Consider the following 15,767-nt stretch of genomic DNA (forward strand, 5'->3'; position numbering starts at 1 on the left):
GACAATGCTTAGGATCTTTAGCTGTTCCAGGTTCTGGGAAAAGGGAGAGAGTTAGCTTCCCTCGTCTATGCTCTGCTACTCCATATTATATTAGTAATTATTGTTCTCTAAAGGTTCTTGAAAGCAAATAAACAAATGCAAGGCAAAACATATGAAATGCAAGGCAAAACATACGAAATGCAAGGCAAATGCATTAAAAACTTTTGAGTGTTAATATATAGGTTTTATTTTATCTTTTTAATTTCTTTTGCTTAACCAAATAGATTATGTAGTTTTGATTAACTGGCCATGAAATAGCTCTGCCTACATAGAATTTCCCATGAACAATTGGTTGTGGAGACTTTTGTGTGTGACCCAAATCCTCCCTCAGAACTGAAGTTTGCCCCACTATTGGGAGTGTTGGCAAATCTTGCCTCTCAGCTGATTCTCTCTAGAATTTATTCTCAGGAGATCTAATTAATAACTTGTCAAGCTGATGTCCATCCTTGGGGACAACTCGTATCTGAAGAATGGCCAGTGAAAGGTATTAAAACTCCATACTCCTGCCTCAATTTAGGGCAACTCTGAAGGGTCGCCCCAGCTTCTCAGCTCCCCCTTGAGATTAGCTGAGGTATTTGTTGTGACTGCCTCACATCTCAACTCCCTTTGTCCAATTCAGCTTTTTCGCCACAGTTGTTGGCTCCTAGGATTTTACCCAGTTAAATGTTCTCTACACAAATCTCTATCTCAAATCTGCTTTACAGGGAATGTGGCCTCAGACAGGTTTTCATTAGGTTCTGGACATAACTCTCACTAGTCATTGATATGATTCGGCTGTGTCTCCACCCGAATCTCACCTTGATTGTAATTATCCCCGCATGTCAAGGATGGAGTCAGGTGGAGATCATTGAATCATAGGGGCGGGTTCCCCCTACTGTTCTCCTGGTAGCGAATAAGTCTCACGAGATCTGATGCTTTTAAAATGGGAGTTTCCCTACACAAGCTTTCTTCTCTGCTACCATTTAAGATGTGCCTTTGCTTCTTTTTTGCCTTCTGCCGTGACTGTGAGGCCTCCCCAGCCATGTGGAATTGTGAGTTCATTAAACCTCTTTCCTTTCTAAATTACCCGGTCTTGGGTATGACTTTATTAGCAGCATGACAACAAACTAGTGCAGTCTGTTCTATAAGCCCAAGTCGGATCACAGAGTCCCGCTTTCTGTTTTTTTTTTCTAGCCCATATTTCTACTAAAACTTGACTCATATAGACTTAAAACAAAATAATTAAGCATGGCTAGTAATTATTTAATATTTTACACGTGTCAGGTACTGTATTTTGTAACTTATCTTTTAATAATCTTTCCAAATCTCTAAAAGGAGAATTCTGCTCTTTTATAGAGAAAATAAGGATGGCTCAATCTTTTGATTTTTATTACAAGCTTTATTTTGTATAACATATAATAAACTAAAAATATTGAAAGTTTAGAAACCATCAGCACACAATCGAGGTGATGGAAATATACTTCACCTCCAGTTTCCTGATGCCTCTTTATACTACATTTCTCTGGCCCCTCATTCCTGGCCCTTAAAAACCACCAAACTGCTTTCTGTCACTGGACAGTAATTTATACAGTCAAAAAATGTATATAAATAAAATTTTACACTATGCACTTTTTTGTCTGACATTTTATGTTTTTTTCTCTGCATGTTTTACCTCTAGAGTCTGCCTTGTTTCACTTAGTATAGTTATTTTGAGATTCATTCATGTTATAGTATGTATCCATAATTAATTCGGATAAAGCAAGTTAATTCATTAATGTATTGATTGATATTTAGACTGTTTCTAGTTTGGGCTATTATGAATACATGTGCTATGAACATTTGTGTTGATATCATTATATGAACACCTACTTTTATCTCTCTTGGGTAAATACCCAGGAGTGCAATGGCTGAGTCTTACAGCAGAAGTATGTTTAACTTTTTAAGGGACTCTTAAACTGTTTTTCAAAGGTTACACTTTTTTGTATTCCCATCAGCAGTGTATGAGAGTTTCAGCTTCTCCACATCCAAGCCAGTGCTTGGCTATTATCAGTCATGCTAATCTTAGCTATTTAAAAATAGATAGTGGCGTCTCATTTTGGTTTTAATTTGCATTGCCCTAAGCATTAATTATGTTGAGCATATGTGCTTATTTACCAAACAAATGTCTACTTTGAAATGTCTGTTCCAGTCTTTCACCCAAGTTTTAAATGGGGTTGTTTGTTTTTCATTATTAAATTTTGAGCTTTTAAAATATATTTTTGATGCAAGCCTTTCATCAGATATATGAATTGCAAATATTTTCTCCCAGCCTGCAGCTTGTCTTTTCAGTCTCTTAATAGATTCTTTTGAAGAGCAGATTCTTTTTTTTAAATTGGATGAGTTCTTCTTATCAATATATTATTATATAAATCATGCTGTGGGGTCATATCAAAGAAAGCTTTGCCTGACTCAAAGTCCCAAATGTTTTCACATCTTCCCTCTCCTCTCCTTTGGGAACTGAGATTACACGTAAATTCAGTTACTTGAAATTTACTGTCTACTATTGCTCTGTTCATGTTTTTTAAAAGTTTATTTTCTCTCTCTATTTTATTTTGAGAGGTGTCTATCTTTTCTTCTTTAATGACTAACGTGCTATCAGCCTACCATGTAGCTGGGACTACAGCCGCATGCTACTATGCCCCGCTAATTTTTGTATTTTTAGTAGAGATGGGATTTCACCATATTGGTCAGGCTGGTCCTGAACTCCTGACTTCGTGATCCACCTGCCTCGGCCTCACAAAATGCTGAGATTACAGGCGTGAGCCACTGCGCCCAGCCTCCTTTAGTGTATCTTGCATGTCTCTATTTTAGAACATATAGAATACTGTTTCAATAAGCATTTGAATGTTCTTAACTGATAACTCTGGCACCTTGATTTACTCTGGATCAGTTCTGACTCAGTGATTTTTCTCCTTATTATGAGCCACGTTCTTCTGTCTTTTGTTGTTACTGTTGTGTCTCTGCTAAACTGTGTCTGGATGTCAGATATGGTGACTTTTATCTTATTGAGTGCTGGAAGTATATATAAATATTCTTGATCTTTGTATTGGTATGTATTTAAGTTTAGTTGGAAAGAGTTTGACTCTTTTTGGTCTTGCTTTAAAAATTCATTAGGTGGGATCAGACCAGTTCTCATTTTAGAGCTAATCACTCCCAACTAGTGAGGCAAGATCCTTCTGGGTATCCCTGGGAATCTTGAGGTGTTTCTGGTTTGGCTGATAAAATAAGCACTATTACTGGACCTTGGTGAGCATGTGTACTGTTACTTTTCATCTTATCTGGGTGTTGTTTCCCCAACCGTAGGTACTTTTCTCTAGGCCTGTCCTAACAATTACTTAGCTATGTACTTTAGGGGGACCCTTTGCAGAGCTCTGGAGTTCTCTTTCTGTGCAGCCCCTTCTTCTCGGAAACCTTGTCCTGAGAGCTCATGTCAACATGGTTCCTGTGGACTCTCAGCTCTGTCCCCTCAGCTCAGGGAGAACGATGGGCTCCTCTTGGGCTTTTCTCCTGCAGTAGTGGGCTGGAAAACTTTCTCCAGGCATAAATTAGGGCAGTTGATAGGCTCACCTTGTTTGAGACTGACTTTACAGGGTCTTGCAAACTTTTGTGGCATACATTTTGGCCATTTTTTTGGTTGTTTCAGGAGGGAGAGAAAGTCTATTTCTTGTTACTCCATCATGGTCATTGCAGAAGTCAAACTAACTGATATTTATCAATACAGTCTGTTGCTACACATTGAACTTGCTTAAGATAATTTTTAGATGGCACAGAACTTTCTGTCCATTGAATGAGACTCTCTGCTTATTTTGCAAGTGCTCATTTGTATGGAGACATTTGTATGGAGAAACTTCAAAAAGTTTGTGGAAAAATGAAGTTAAAAGATAAACATTGAAAATGTGATCTTCGGTTTTCATCCCTAAAGAACTGATGGTCCTGGGAACTTAACAATGTCAATGCAGTCTCTTATACATTATTAACTTAAGAAAAATGGGTGCCCTTTCCACATTTGTTGAGATTGGGAAACAAAAAGAAGTCAGAAGGAGCCAAATCAGAGCTGTAAGGTGGATGCCTGACAATTTCCCATTGAGACTCTCACAAAATTGCCTTTGCTTGATGACAGGAATGAGCAGAAACATTGTGGTGTTAGAGGACTGTCTGCTAAAGCTTTCCCAGGTATTTTGCCCTAAAACTTTGACTAACTTATTCAAAACACTCTCATGATATGCAGATATTATTGTTCTTTGACCTTCCACAAAGTCAACAAGCAAAATGCCTGGAATGTCCCCAAAAAACTGTTGCCGTGACCTTTGCTCTTGAGTGATCCCCTTTAGCTTTGACTGGACCACTTCCACCTTTGGTAGCCATTGCTTTGATTGTGTTTTGCCCTCAGGATCATACTGGGAAAGCCATGTTTTATCTTCTGTTACAATTCTTCAAAGAAATCCTTCAGGATCTTGACCCTAGTTCTTTAAAATTTCCATTGAGAGCTCTCCTCTTGTCTGCAGCTGATCTGAGCACAACACTTTTGGCACCCATGCAGTGGAAAGTTGGTTCAACTTTAATTTTTTAGTCAGAACTGTGTAAGCTGAACCAATTAAGATGTCTATGATGTTGGCTATTGTTTGTGCTGTTGATTATCAGTCCTCTTCAATTAGGGCACAAACAAGATTAATTTTTTTCCTTGCAAATTGATATGGATGATCTGTCCCTGTGGACTTCATCTTCCACATCATCTCGTTTCTTCTTTAAAAAAGCTGTCCGCTTGTGAACTACTGATTTCTTTGGTGCATTGTCCCCTCAAGCTTCTTGTAAAGCATCAGTGATTTCACCATTCTTTCACTCAAGCTTCATCATAATCTAATGTTTGTTCTTGCTTCAATTTTAGCAGAATTTACATTGCTCTGCTAGGGGCTCTTTTCAAACTAATGTCTACTCCTTCTTACTGTCTCAAACTAGATCCTGTTCAAACATGCTATAATAAATTAGTATGAGTTTATTTTGCTGCCAAAATTGAAACCTTTGCATAGTTTTTTTCATAATATACATTTTCCATGAACTTTTTAAGGCCTCTCATGTATCCACAGGTAGAGTGCCTTACCTATTCTGACTTCAGTCAATTATTCAAGACCTTTCCTTGTCAGTGATACATTAGAAAGGTAGAGTATTGAAAAATAAGAGTAGTTTCTGCTGATTAAGAAATACTATATCTTTTTCTACTTCTTTCTTTTTTTTTTTTCTTTTTTTTTTTTTTTGAGACAGCATCTTTCTCTGTCACCCAGGCTGGAGTGCAGTGGTGTGATCTCAGCTCACTGCAACCTCTGCCTCCCAGGGTCAAGTGATTCTCCTGCCTCAGCCTCCCGAGTAGCTGGGACTATAGGTGCCTGCCACCACACCCAGCTAATTTTTGTATTTTTAGTGGAGACAAGGTTTCACCATATTGGCCAGGCTGGTCTTGAACTCCTGACCTTGTGATCTGCCTGACTCGGCCTCCCAAAGCGCTGGGATTACAGTCATGAGCCACCATACCTAGCTTTCTACTTCTTTCTTATTATTTTCCTCCTCTCTCATTCCTATATTCTCTCCTTTCTCCTACTTTCCTCCCCACTCCCTGTTTCCTTCCTTTCATCTTTCCTATTTTCAAGACTTAATATTTCTTGAACCTCCGATGTTATCATAGTATGTTATTTGTTTAATTTTCACATAACAATAATAGTTTAAATACAAATAATATTTATTTTCATCCCCATGTTATCAGTATAACAGTAAAGATGTGGAGAGGCCAGCTGGGCATGGTGGCTCAAGCCTGTAATCCCAGCACATTGGGAGGCCGAGGTGGGTGGATCACGAGGTCAGGAGATCGAGACCATCCTGGCTAACACGGTGAAACCCCATCTCTACTAAAAAATAGAAAAAATTAGCTGGGCGTGGTGGCGCGTGCCTGTAGTCCCAGCTACTCGGGAGGCTGAGGCAGGAGAATAGTGTGAACCCGGGAGGCAGAACTTGCAGTGAGCCAAGATCACGCCACTGCACTCCAGCCTGGGTGACAGAGCGAGACTCTGTCTCAAAAAATAAATAAATAAATAAATGAAAATAAAATTAAAAAAATGATGTGGAGAGGCCAAACCAATGGCTCTTATATCCACGTTCTTTCTTCTAAATGATTTCACCTTAGTTTTGGTCTGCATCTCTAACCATAGCTAGTTGCAGCAGGACTTCTATCTGGCCTTGCTGCTCTCATTTTTGGACCTCCTCACTGAAATCAAATTGATCTTTCTAAAATGCAAACCTGGTCTTAGTATTTTATTACTTAAAACCCATTGGTGGCTTTCCATGATTTATGGAATAAAGTCAAAATTCCTGTTTTTGCCCATGTTTCTGTGTGCCTCTCATCCCTACATTTACTGATTCCTGTGTGCCATAAATTGCCAGTTGTCCAGAGTTCATTCTCTTTTTGTACTTGGGAGGACTTCTGCATCCTGCAACTTTTCCCCTGAAACGTGCTTGGAAAATACCTACTCATTTTTTTCAGATTCAGGTTAGCTTTTTACTTCAGTTTCTTTTCCTGAAGCTTATACTGACTGCTCCATATGGCTTTGGGGATTAGCTACTCATTCCTTTGTGCCCTTTGTAGATACACATTTATCATGGAGTCTTTTTTTTTTTTTTTTTGAGACAGAGTCTCACCCTGTCACCAGGCTGGAGTGCAGTGGTGTGATCTCAGCTCACTGCAACCTTTACCTTCCAGGTTCAACTGATTCTCTTGCCTCAGCCTCCCAAGAAACTACAGGCGTGCACCACCGTGCCCAGCTAATTTTTGTATTTTTAGTAGAGACGGGGTTTCACTATGTTGGCCAGGATGGTCTCGATCTCTTGACCTCGTGATCTGCCCACGATGGCCTCCCAAAGTGCTGGGATTACAGGCATGAACCACCGCTCCCAATCAGTCATGCAGTCTTTATACTTACTTGTTTACTTGCCTGTGAGCTCACTGAATGCAGGGACTATTTCCTTGTTGCTCTAGCACCTACACCAGTACCTGGTATCCAGAAGCTGTATGCTAAATGTTTGTTGAGTGGCTGTTTGACTGAATGATTGTACTCCTAATTAGTAGATAGAAAGCCATGAACTTCCCAGTTCATCATTCTCTGTGCTCAATTCTGGTTTCTTTATTGTGTTCAAAAGAGTTCCTTAGTGACATAAAACTATGGAGCCAGTATGTCAGCTCATTTAAGCAATGATTGGTTTATGTATATAAGAGGCTTCAATAATTATATATTTTTATTTCAGTTTCAATAAATGATCAATTGATTAATTTTCTCTGTTTTGGCTTATTGTTCACATTTAATATCAAATAAAAGTGTTTTACTTAAAAGTATTCATGCCAATTATGACAGTTAGGTGAATATTACTTTGACTTACATTCCAGTAGTAGTTTTGGTTGAACCCTGAATATGCTAAGACGTCCCTTTTCTTTTTTCTTATGAACAGGCTACTGTGTTTACATATATTATTAAAATCTTCTTTGAAAATACGAAGAGTGTTACATTTCTTATATTTAGTTCTCTGTGCTTCAGAATTCCTGTGATACTTGCACTTAAGTCCTTCTGAGCAGTTGATGTTGATATTTATGTGGTTAATTTCATGAAACGTGGTGGTTTTCATTTCTATCATTAATTTATACAGGAGATAGACTGTTTTCCAGGTGTAAGCTCAGTCATATAATTAGAAAATTTATAAGCAGAAAGGAGTTATTTGGTCTAACCCATTTATTCTACAGATAGAGAAATTAGAGTCCAGAAACTCTGTCTTCTTTAAAGTCTTACAGGTATTTAAGAAAAAAGAATAGACTTGAGGTTTCTGTGCTCTGAACCCAGTGATCTTGACACTGTAATGATCTTCATCCATATTATTCACAGAAGTAAATATAATCACATATTAAATAAGAAACAAAAATACTAAGGAGATATTATACTGAAAAATGAAATAATATTATCTTAATTATTTTGATCAGATTCAATCTATAGCAGCTTGAAGGCTAATAATTCCAATGATTCTCTGAATAAACCATTTTTCTAATAAGATTACAGGTTTTAGTAATCTAATTATTTTGACTGATGCAAATGTTACCCCGCCAGTCTGAAAAATGTGTTTATTTATATGTCATAAAGAATAATTTATTCCAAAAAGGCTAATTTTCAAAATATATGTATCTTCTGAAACTGTATCTATTTTTTCCCCACGTTTTCTAAATATATTTTAGAGGGCATTTGTAGATTTTCATGGTGCTGGAAAATTAAGGTATAATGGTCTCATGAAGGAGAATAATGTCATTTAGACATTGTAATTTTGGAGGATCACAATACTGTTTGGAATGTGGTTGTTGCAGCACTGGTCACTTATACTAATTATATAATAACATACTATACTAATGCAATAATATACCATATGAAATTATTCAGTGGTAAATTTGTCTTAAATCCTCTAGAATACTGCAAAGAAATAGTTTATATAAGAAAGAGTACCATAGCAGATGTGAACACAATATTTCCTATTTTTTTCTTCTTTTTTATTTTTTTGAAGACAAGTTCTCACTCTGTTGCCCAGACTGGAGTTCAGTGCCATGTTCATAGTTCACTGCAACCTCAAACTCCCAAGCTCAAGTGATCCTCTTGATTCAGCCTCTGAAGTAGCTGTGCCTATAGGTGTGCACCACCACACCGGCTAAGTTTTAAAATTTTTTATAGATATGTTGCCCAAGCTGGTCTCAAATTCTTGAGCTCAAGAGATCTTCTCACCTTGGCCTCCCAGAGTGTTGGGATTACAGGCATGAGCCACCATACTCAGCCAATATTTCTTTTGTAAAAGACATTTTCTAACATACTTCTCATTTTAACTAACATAATATTCAAAGTGTAGATCTGAGAAAGAGATAGTGCCTGCAGATCTGGGATCCTACATGCTAATATTATGGGATGCATTCAGATTTGATCAGCAGATATTCCATTTATTCTAGAACACCACCAGCAGAAGAATGTAATTACGTCTATCACTAAAACTTTGTGTCAATACAGACTACTGTATTTGTTATCATAGATGGTCCTTGGATGGCAGCCTTAAGCAATTTTAAACCTAGACAGGTGATGTACTTTTTCTTCTTGGATAATTTTCATGGTTTTATCTAATTTGGTTGTAACTAATGTGTTTAATATGGCTTGCTTGTTTTTTAAAAAGTTGTTCAGTATCCTTAGAACTCAGTGCTGATTTCTTTTTCTAGCAGGCCTTTTATATAGGACATCTCACTTTCTCCTGGCTCTCTACTACTAGCATGAGGTCTCTGAAAAATCAAGACAGCAAAATAATTTGTTATAGAACAGCCTATGTAGAGGGACAGGGGAGGAGTCATATTCCAAGAGGGAAAGACCTTTGAGCCAGGCTCAATTTGTAGAGGCTGTTGAATGAAAATGAGAGAGAGAGAATGCACACTTTATTGCACTATTAAAGCAAAATTCTGACAATAACTTCTAAAAATGATTCAACTCTTATACACTGAGAATATGACAGACCTTCCAAAAGTATAATTTCTTATATGAACGTCCAGGTATATAAGGAAAAATAACTATTTCATACCAATATCTCCAGCCGCCTTTATTGTTGGTTCACCACATAGGTTTTTATCAGAATCGCAGAACATTAATTTTTTAAATTAGCTACCATTACAACTAGCTTGAGAAGAACTTTCTTTTTAATAATTCGACCCAGATGCATTCTAGATACTCCAGTGTTACGAATCGATGGCTTCATGAGGAGCCGCTGTTGACTCATGCTATCTCTGGACACACTGACAGGAAATGTTTTCTTACACCTGTTTTCCTCCTGCTTTTCCTTGGTAGGACTTAGTTCCTTGGCATAGTTCAGTATCAATGGCAGTCATAGAGAAGTGTTACAGAAACCCAGCTTATTCCAACTTGTGAATTATTTGGCACCCAGGAACCAGGTCTTACAATCTTCAACCCACTTTTTCTTAACATGGCCCCTTTTCTGAAATGTTTATTTATATATGATGTAGGCCTGGGGAAAGGACATGGACTTTCAAAGAAAATATTCTCCAATAGATCTGTCAACTCCAGAGAACCTTCTGACTAAATCTGAAAGAATTCCACTGTGCTCTGATAACATCCTTTAATAATGAAGGAAAAGATATTTTTCCCCCAGGAGGATTTTGTAGTGAAAAGATGGCATAATTTTTTTAAAAATGTTGTTTATAATCTCATTTGTTTTTTCATTTGTGGGGTGTGTCTTAAATCCTAAATGGTACATCCTTTTTAAAATACTTCTAGTAATAAAATGTTTCTGAAGTTATGTTGTAAATATCATTGGACTATGTTTAATAATGTTAAGTTGATCCCACTTCCCCTGAAATTATATACATAAATGCTGAAAGTATAAATTTACATATACAACTTCATGGAACATTTTTCTTCCAAGTGTGCATTTGCTAGAATTTGCATTGAAAGGTTTTGGAAGGAGCCTGTTGGTATGAATCCTGTGTGAGCAACACTCAGATTTGTTGCATACTGAACAGCATGCTAAATCTCACTTCACAATCTTAGATTTCTCATCTACCATCTTGAGCTGAATTTAAAATGTAACTGCAGTTTATTATGTCACCTGTTCGTCAAACACTGATGCAAAGCTTAGTTTTCAGTGTGAAGAACCCATGACTAGAGAAGGGAAGAAGAAAGGGTCAAGCAGACCTCATTAAAGAGTGTATGGGCAAGAAAACACATCAGATGTCTTGATAGGTTTTTTAAAGTCCTGTTAGACTTGTCATGATTTCCAAAACACTAAATGCCATCTAGTATTTTGGACCCTCCAAAATTACAGTAGAATATTATTATGGGTCATCTTAATTGGAAATATACAGGAAAATCCTGATGATTAATGTAGAATAGTGATAGCTCTCACACATTTATATAACCTATGTTGAAAAGAAAGAAGAAAGGCAGGAAGGAAAGAAGGAAAAAGAGCGGAGAGAGAGGAACAAGAAAACACGTGGATTTGTGGAAATGAAAATTTTTAAATTACTAATTTGCAAGAATGGATAAGAAAAATACCGAGTATGAACATAAATGCTTTCAATTCCGTTTGTCTCTTAATCCTTCTCAGTCCGTGGCCAGTTTTGAAACTTGGTGTAACTTCCTTCCTTTATTCCTCCCTCCCTTGCTCCCTCCATCCCTTCTTGCCAGCCTCCTTCCCTTCCTCTCTCCTTGAGTTTCCTTCTTCTTTCTTGTTCCCTCCCTCCCTCCCTCTCTCTTTTTTCCCCTTAGTTTCCCCGGAAGCACATATACCAGCCATTTGAATGCTTTCTGCTCATAGATACTGCCAAGCCCCCTCACCCAGACTGCTGAATAGATTTGGTAGAATGGAATGAGAAACATAGACTTTGTGTCTGTGGCGGCCACCTCTGATGTTGCAGACTTTTGCCGTGATTATGCACTCCAGCCGAGGGACGCTAGAGAGGTTGAAATTTCAACTGTGGGATTTGCCATTTTGGAATTTGCAGAAATGTACTGGATATGCTAACAGCAGCCTGGCTAGCCTCCACTTCACAAGGAAGTATTTAAATATACACCTGTAATATGAAGAAAATTGCATTAGATCATAAGGGATGAATTATTTTGTAAATGACTATACCATCAAATACCATACCTGATATCAATCATCTTCATCAGACAGTATCTGTGTATGTAAGTAGATAAACAAAAAAGCAGGAGTTTATTTCTCTCTAATGTATCCTTGACTCTCTAGCAGTGACCTCTGAAATGTCTCTTCTGATCCAGACTTGTTTGAATCATGTGCAACATTTTAGATTTGTCTTTTCTCTGCAAGTTTTTTTTGTTAAGTACCATAACATATTGAACCAAATAGTTTTGCTTGCTTTCTATTGATGACACATGATTTTGGCTTTTATCTTCAGTGGAAAATCAATGTGTCACATGGAGTTCACTAAGAAAAAGGTATGGGGCCTCTTTGTAATTCTTTGTCAGATGATTGCTTTATCTTGATTTATGCCTTCAAACTTTTTCCCATTCAGCAGAAAATATTGTGTCGCTATCTGTGAGAGCAAAGCGATCTATACCAATTTATGCTCTAAGTGTAGCCTCCTTCCAGAACTGCTTATGGAACATATCAACTCACTATAGATTAGGGACATAATGGATTCTTCTTTCTTAAAAGTGGCAGATTGACAATTTTAGTTCATATACAAGCTTTTATATTAACATTAAAACAATATTTCTATGTAAAGTAAAATATTGTAGTTGATTATTATTCGAGGGCCTCCCAGAATTTCAAGGTCTGAAAATAAATTCAGTGTTCCTGGTGGTAACAAAATTGCCCCTACTTCCTTGTATCAGGACTGCCATTTGGAACTGCTGGGGAAGCTCTTTTCAGAAATTATTTTCAAAACAGCATTGTTGCCTTTTGCCAAACTGAAATCTGGTTGTAAACTTTTGAAAACTAGTTCCTTGGAATGGAATTCAAGTTGTCTTCTAAGCAATTTTTTTTAACTCAAACATACATTCTATCTTGCTTTATTATGTCACTATTTGTGTAGGAAACATATTTCTATTTTTACCATTTTCAATTTATTTACATTTACATTTACATTTGTGTGTACATATATATACACACATACATACACTTTAAGTTCTGGGATACATTTGCAGAACTTGCAGTTTTGTGAAATAGGTATACATGTGCTGTCGTGGTTTGCTGCACCCATCAACTCGTCATCTACATTAAGTATTTCTCCTAATGCTATCCCTCCTCTTTCCTTCCTACCCACTGACAGGCCCCAGTGTGTGATGTTCCCCTCCCTGTGTCTATGTGTTCTCATTGTTCAACTCCCACTTATGAGTGAGAACATGTGGTGTTTGGTTTTCTGTTCTTGTGATAGTTTGCTGAGAATGATGGTTTCCAGCTTCATCCATGTCTCTGCAAAAGACATTAATCCATCCTTTTTTATAGCTGCATGGTATTCCATGGTGTATATGTGCCACATATTCTTTATCCAGTCTATCATTGATGGGCATTTGGGTTGGTTCCTAGTCTTTGCTCTTGTGAATAGTGCTGCAATAAACATATGTGTGAATGTGTCTTTATAGTAGAATGATTTATAATCCTTTGGATGTGTACCTAGTAATGAGACTGTTAGGTCAAATGATATTTCTAGTTCTGGATCCTTGAGGAATTGCTACACTGTCTTCCACAATGGTTGAACTAATTTACACTCCCACCAACAGTGTAAAAGCATTCCTATTTCTCCACATCCTCTCTAGCACCTGTTGTTTCCTGACTTTTTAATGATTGCCATTCTAACTGGCGCGAGATGGTATCTCATTGGACCAGGGGTGATGAGCTTTTTTTTTTTTTTTCTTCGAGACAGCCTCACTCTGTCACCCAGGGTGGAGTGCAGTGGCACAATTTCGGCTCACTGCAACCTCCACCTAATGGGTTCAAGCAATTCTCCTGCCTTAGCCTCTTGAGTAGCTGGGATTACAGATATATACCACCACGCCTGGCTAAAGTTTTTTTGTGTGTTTTTGGTAGAGACAGAGTTTCACCATAGTGGCCAGGCAAGTCTCAAACTCCTGACCTTGTGATCCACTCGCCTTGGCCTCCCAAAGTGATGGGATTACAGGCGTGAGCCACCACGCCCAGCCTATGATGAGCTTTTTCTCATGTGTTTATTGGCCGCATAAATGTCTTCTTTTGAGAAGTGTCTGTTCATATCCTTTTCCCACTTTTTGATGGGGTTGTTTTTTTCTTGTAAATTTGTTTAAGTTCCTTGTAGATTCTGGATATTAGCCCTTTGTTAGATGGATAGATTGCAAAAATTTTCTCCCACTCTGTAGGTTGTGTGTTCACTCCGATGATAGTGTCTTTTGCTGTGCAGAAGCTATCTTTAGTTTAATTAGATCCCATTTCTCAATTTTGGCTTTTGTTGCCACTGCTTTTGGTGTTTTAGTCGTGAAGTCTTTGCCTATGCCTATGTTCTGAATGGTATTGGCTAGGTTGTCTTCTAGAGTTTTTATGGTTTTAGATCTTATGTTTAAGTCTTTAATCCATCTTGAGTTAATTATTTTATAAGGTGTAAGGAAGGGGTCCACTTTCAGCTTTCTTCATTTGGCTAGCCAGTTTTCCCATCACCATTTATTAAATAGTCAATCTTTCCCCATTGTTTGTTTTCGTCAGGTGTGTCAGAGATATGTTGTATATTTCATGGTACAATGCCTTCTGTCAATGGGGAAAAATAACAAGCATATATGGGATGAATGAAGTCTGCTATGGTTAAGGTTGAGAATATTTACTGATCCTTGAGTTCAGTCTCCAGGAATGTTGGAAATAGAGAATGGAGATAATGGAGATAAAGAAAAGTTCTGAAAATGACACTTCCCATAGTGTCAAAATTGTGATCTATTGCAGAATTCTGTGATACATCAAAATCTCTGTTTATACTGAGGTTTGTTATTGTGTATGAGCATATCTTTATCAGGTGTAGGCTATTTCTATACTTTCATGTCTTTAAATCAATGTTTCTATTCACATATGTATATGTGCAAATAGAAGCATGTTAATATTATATATATATTTTCTGTCATTACCATGATTGCTATGATTATCATTAGCATGTATTATTAGTGTGACCGAAGTATCATCAGTATCAGTTTCTTTCTCACTGCAGTGCTCCTGTAATGCTTCATTTCTACAGAGCCAACCTACACCCACCGTTTCCCTGACTATAACTTTACCTAAAGTATAAGCCCTTATAAAGCCATGAAAGCCTACCAAGAATTGTCAAAGAAGCTAGGCAGCAGCCAGGCTCTGCCTTAGGAAAAGATTTTACTTTTTATTATCATGTGCAGTACTTAACTACTTGTTTTGACCTCTAAGATTTTGCTCTCCTATATTTCTATCCCCTGGCTTTCTGATATTTCATGTGATTATATTTGAAATTTTAACCTTGCTTTTCTTTTTGGAATCTCTGATATCTCTGCTGCCACAGGTAATGACAGGTTCCTCTCTAACTGTTGGTGTTATCCCTGGTCAGATTATTACTGATGACAGAAGTAGATGTTTTACGTGGATTCTCTCGATATCAGAAACAAATACAGATATCACAACTCAAAAATGACAGACTGATAACCATTATGAACTTAGATGCAACATTCTTAATACAATATTAGCAAATTGAGTCTAGGAATATTTAAAAATGATAATGTGTTTTAACCAAGTGGGGTTTATCTCAAGTTGGTTTCAACAACTGAAAATCTACCATGCTGACAGAAAAAAGAAAAATCACGTGACACTCTCAATAGATGCAAAAAAGGAATTTACAAAATGTAACACATTTTTTAAATTAAAAACTCCCAGCAAACTGAGGATAGAAAAGTACATTTTCAAACTGATTATGTGTTTACAAAAAATCTATAGCAAACATCTTACTTAAAATGGTGAAAGCCTTAATACTTTCTACATAAGATTATGAAAAATGCAATGATGTCCTCTCTCCCTAGTTCTTTAAAGTATTGCATTCAATATTAAATAAGTGGAAATATATACCAAGTTCATTGATAAATATTTAATACTTATGAGATGATAATTCTCCTGAAATTGATCTCTAGATTCAGTGGAATTCCCATGAAACC

Source organism: Gorilla gorilla, chromosome 15 (genome assembly GCF_029281585.2).
Source record: "Gorilla gorilla gorilla isolate KB3781 chromosome 15, NHGRI_mGorGor1-v2.1_pri, whole genome shotgun sequence".
In the NCBI taxonomy this organism is placed as follows: Eukaryota; Metazoa; Chordata; class Mammalia; order Primates; family Hominidae; genus Gorilla; species Gorilla gorilla.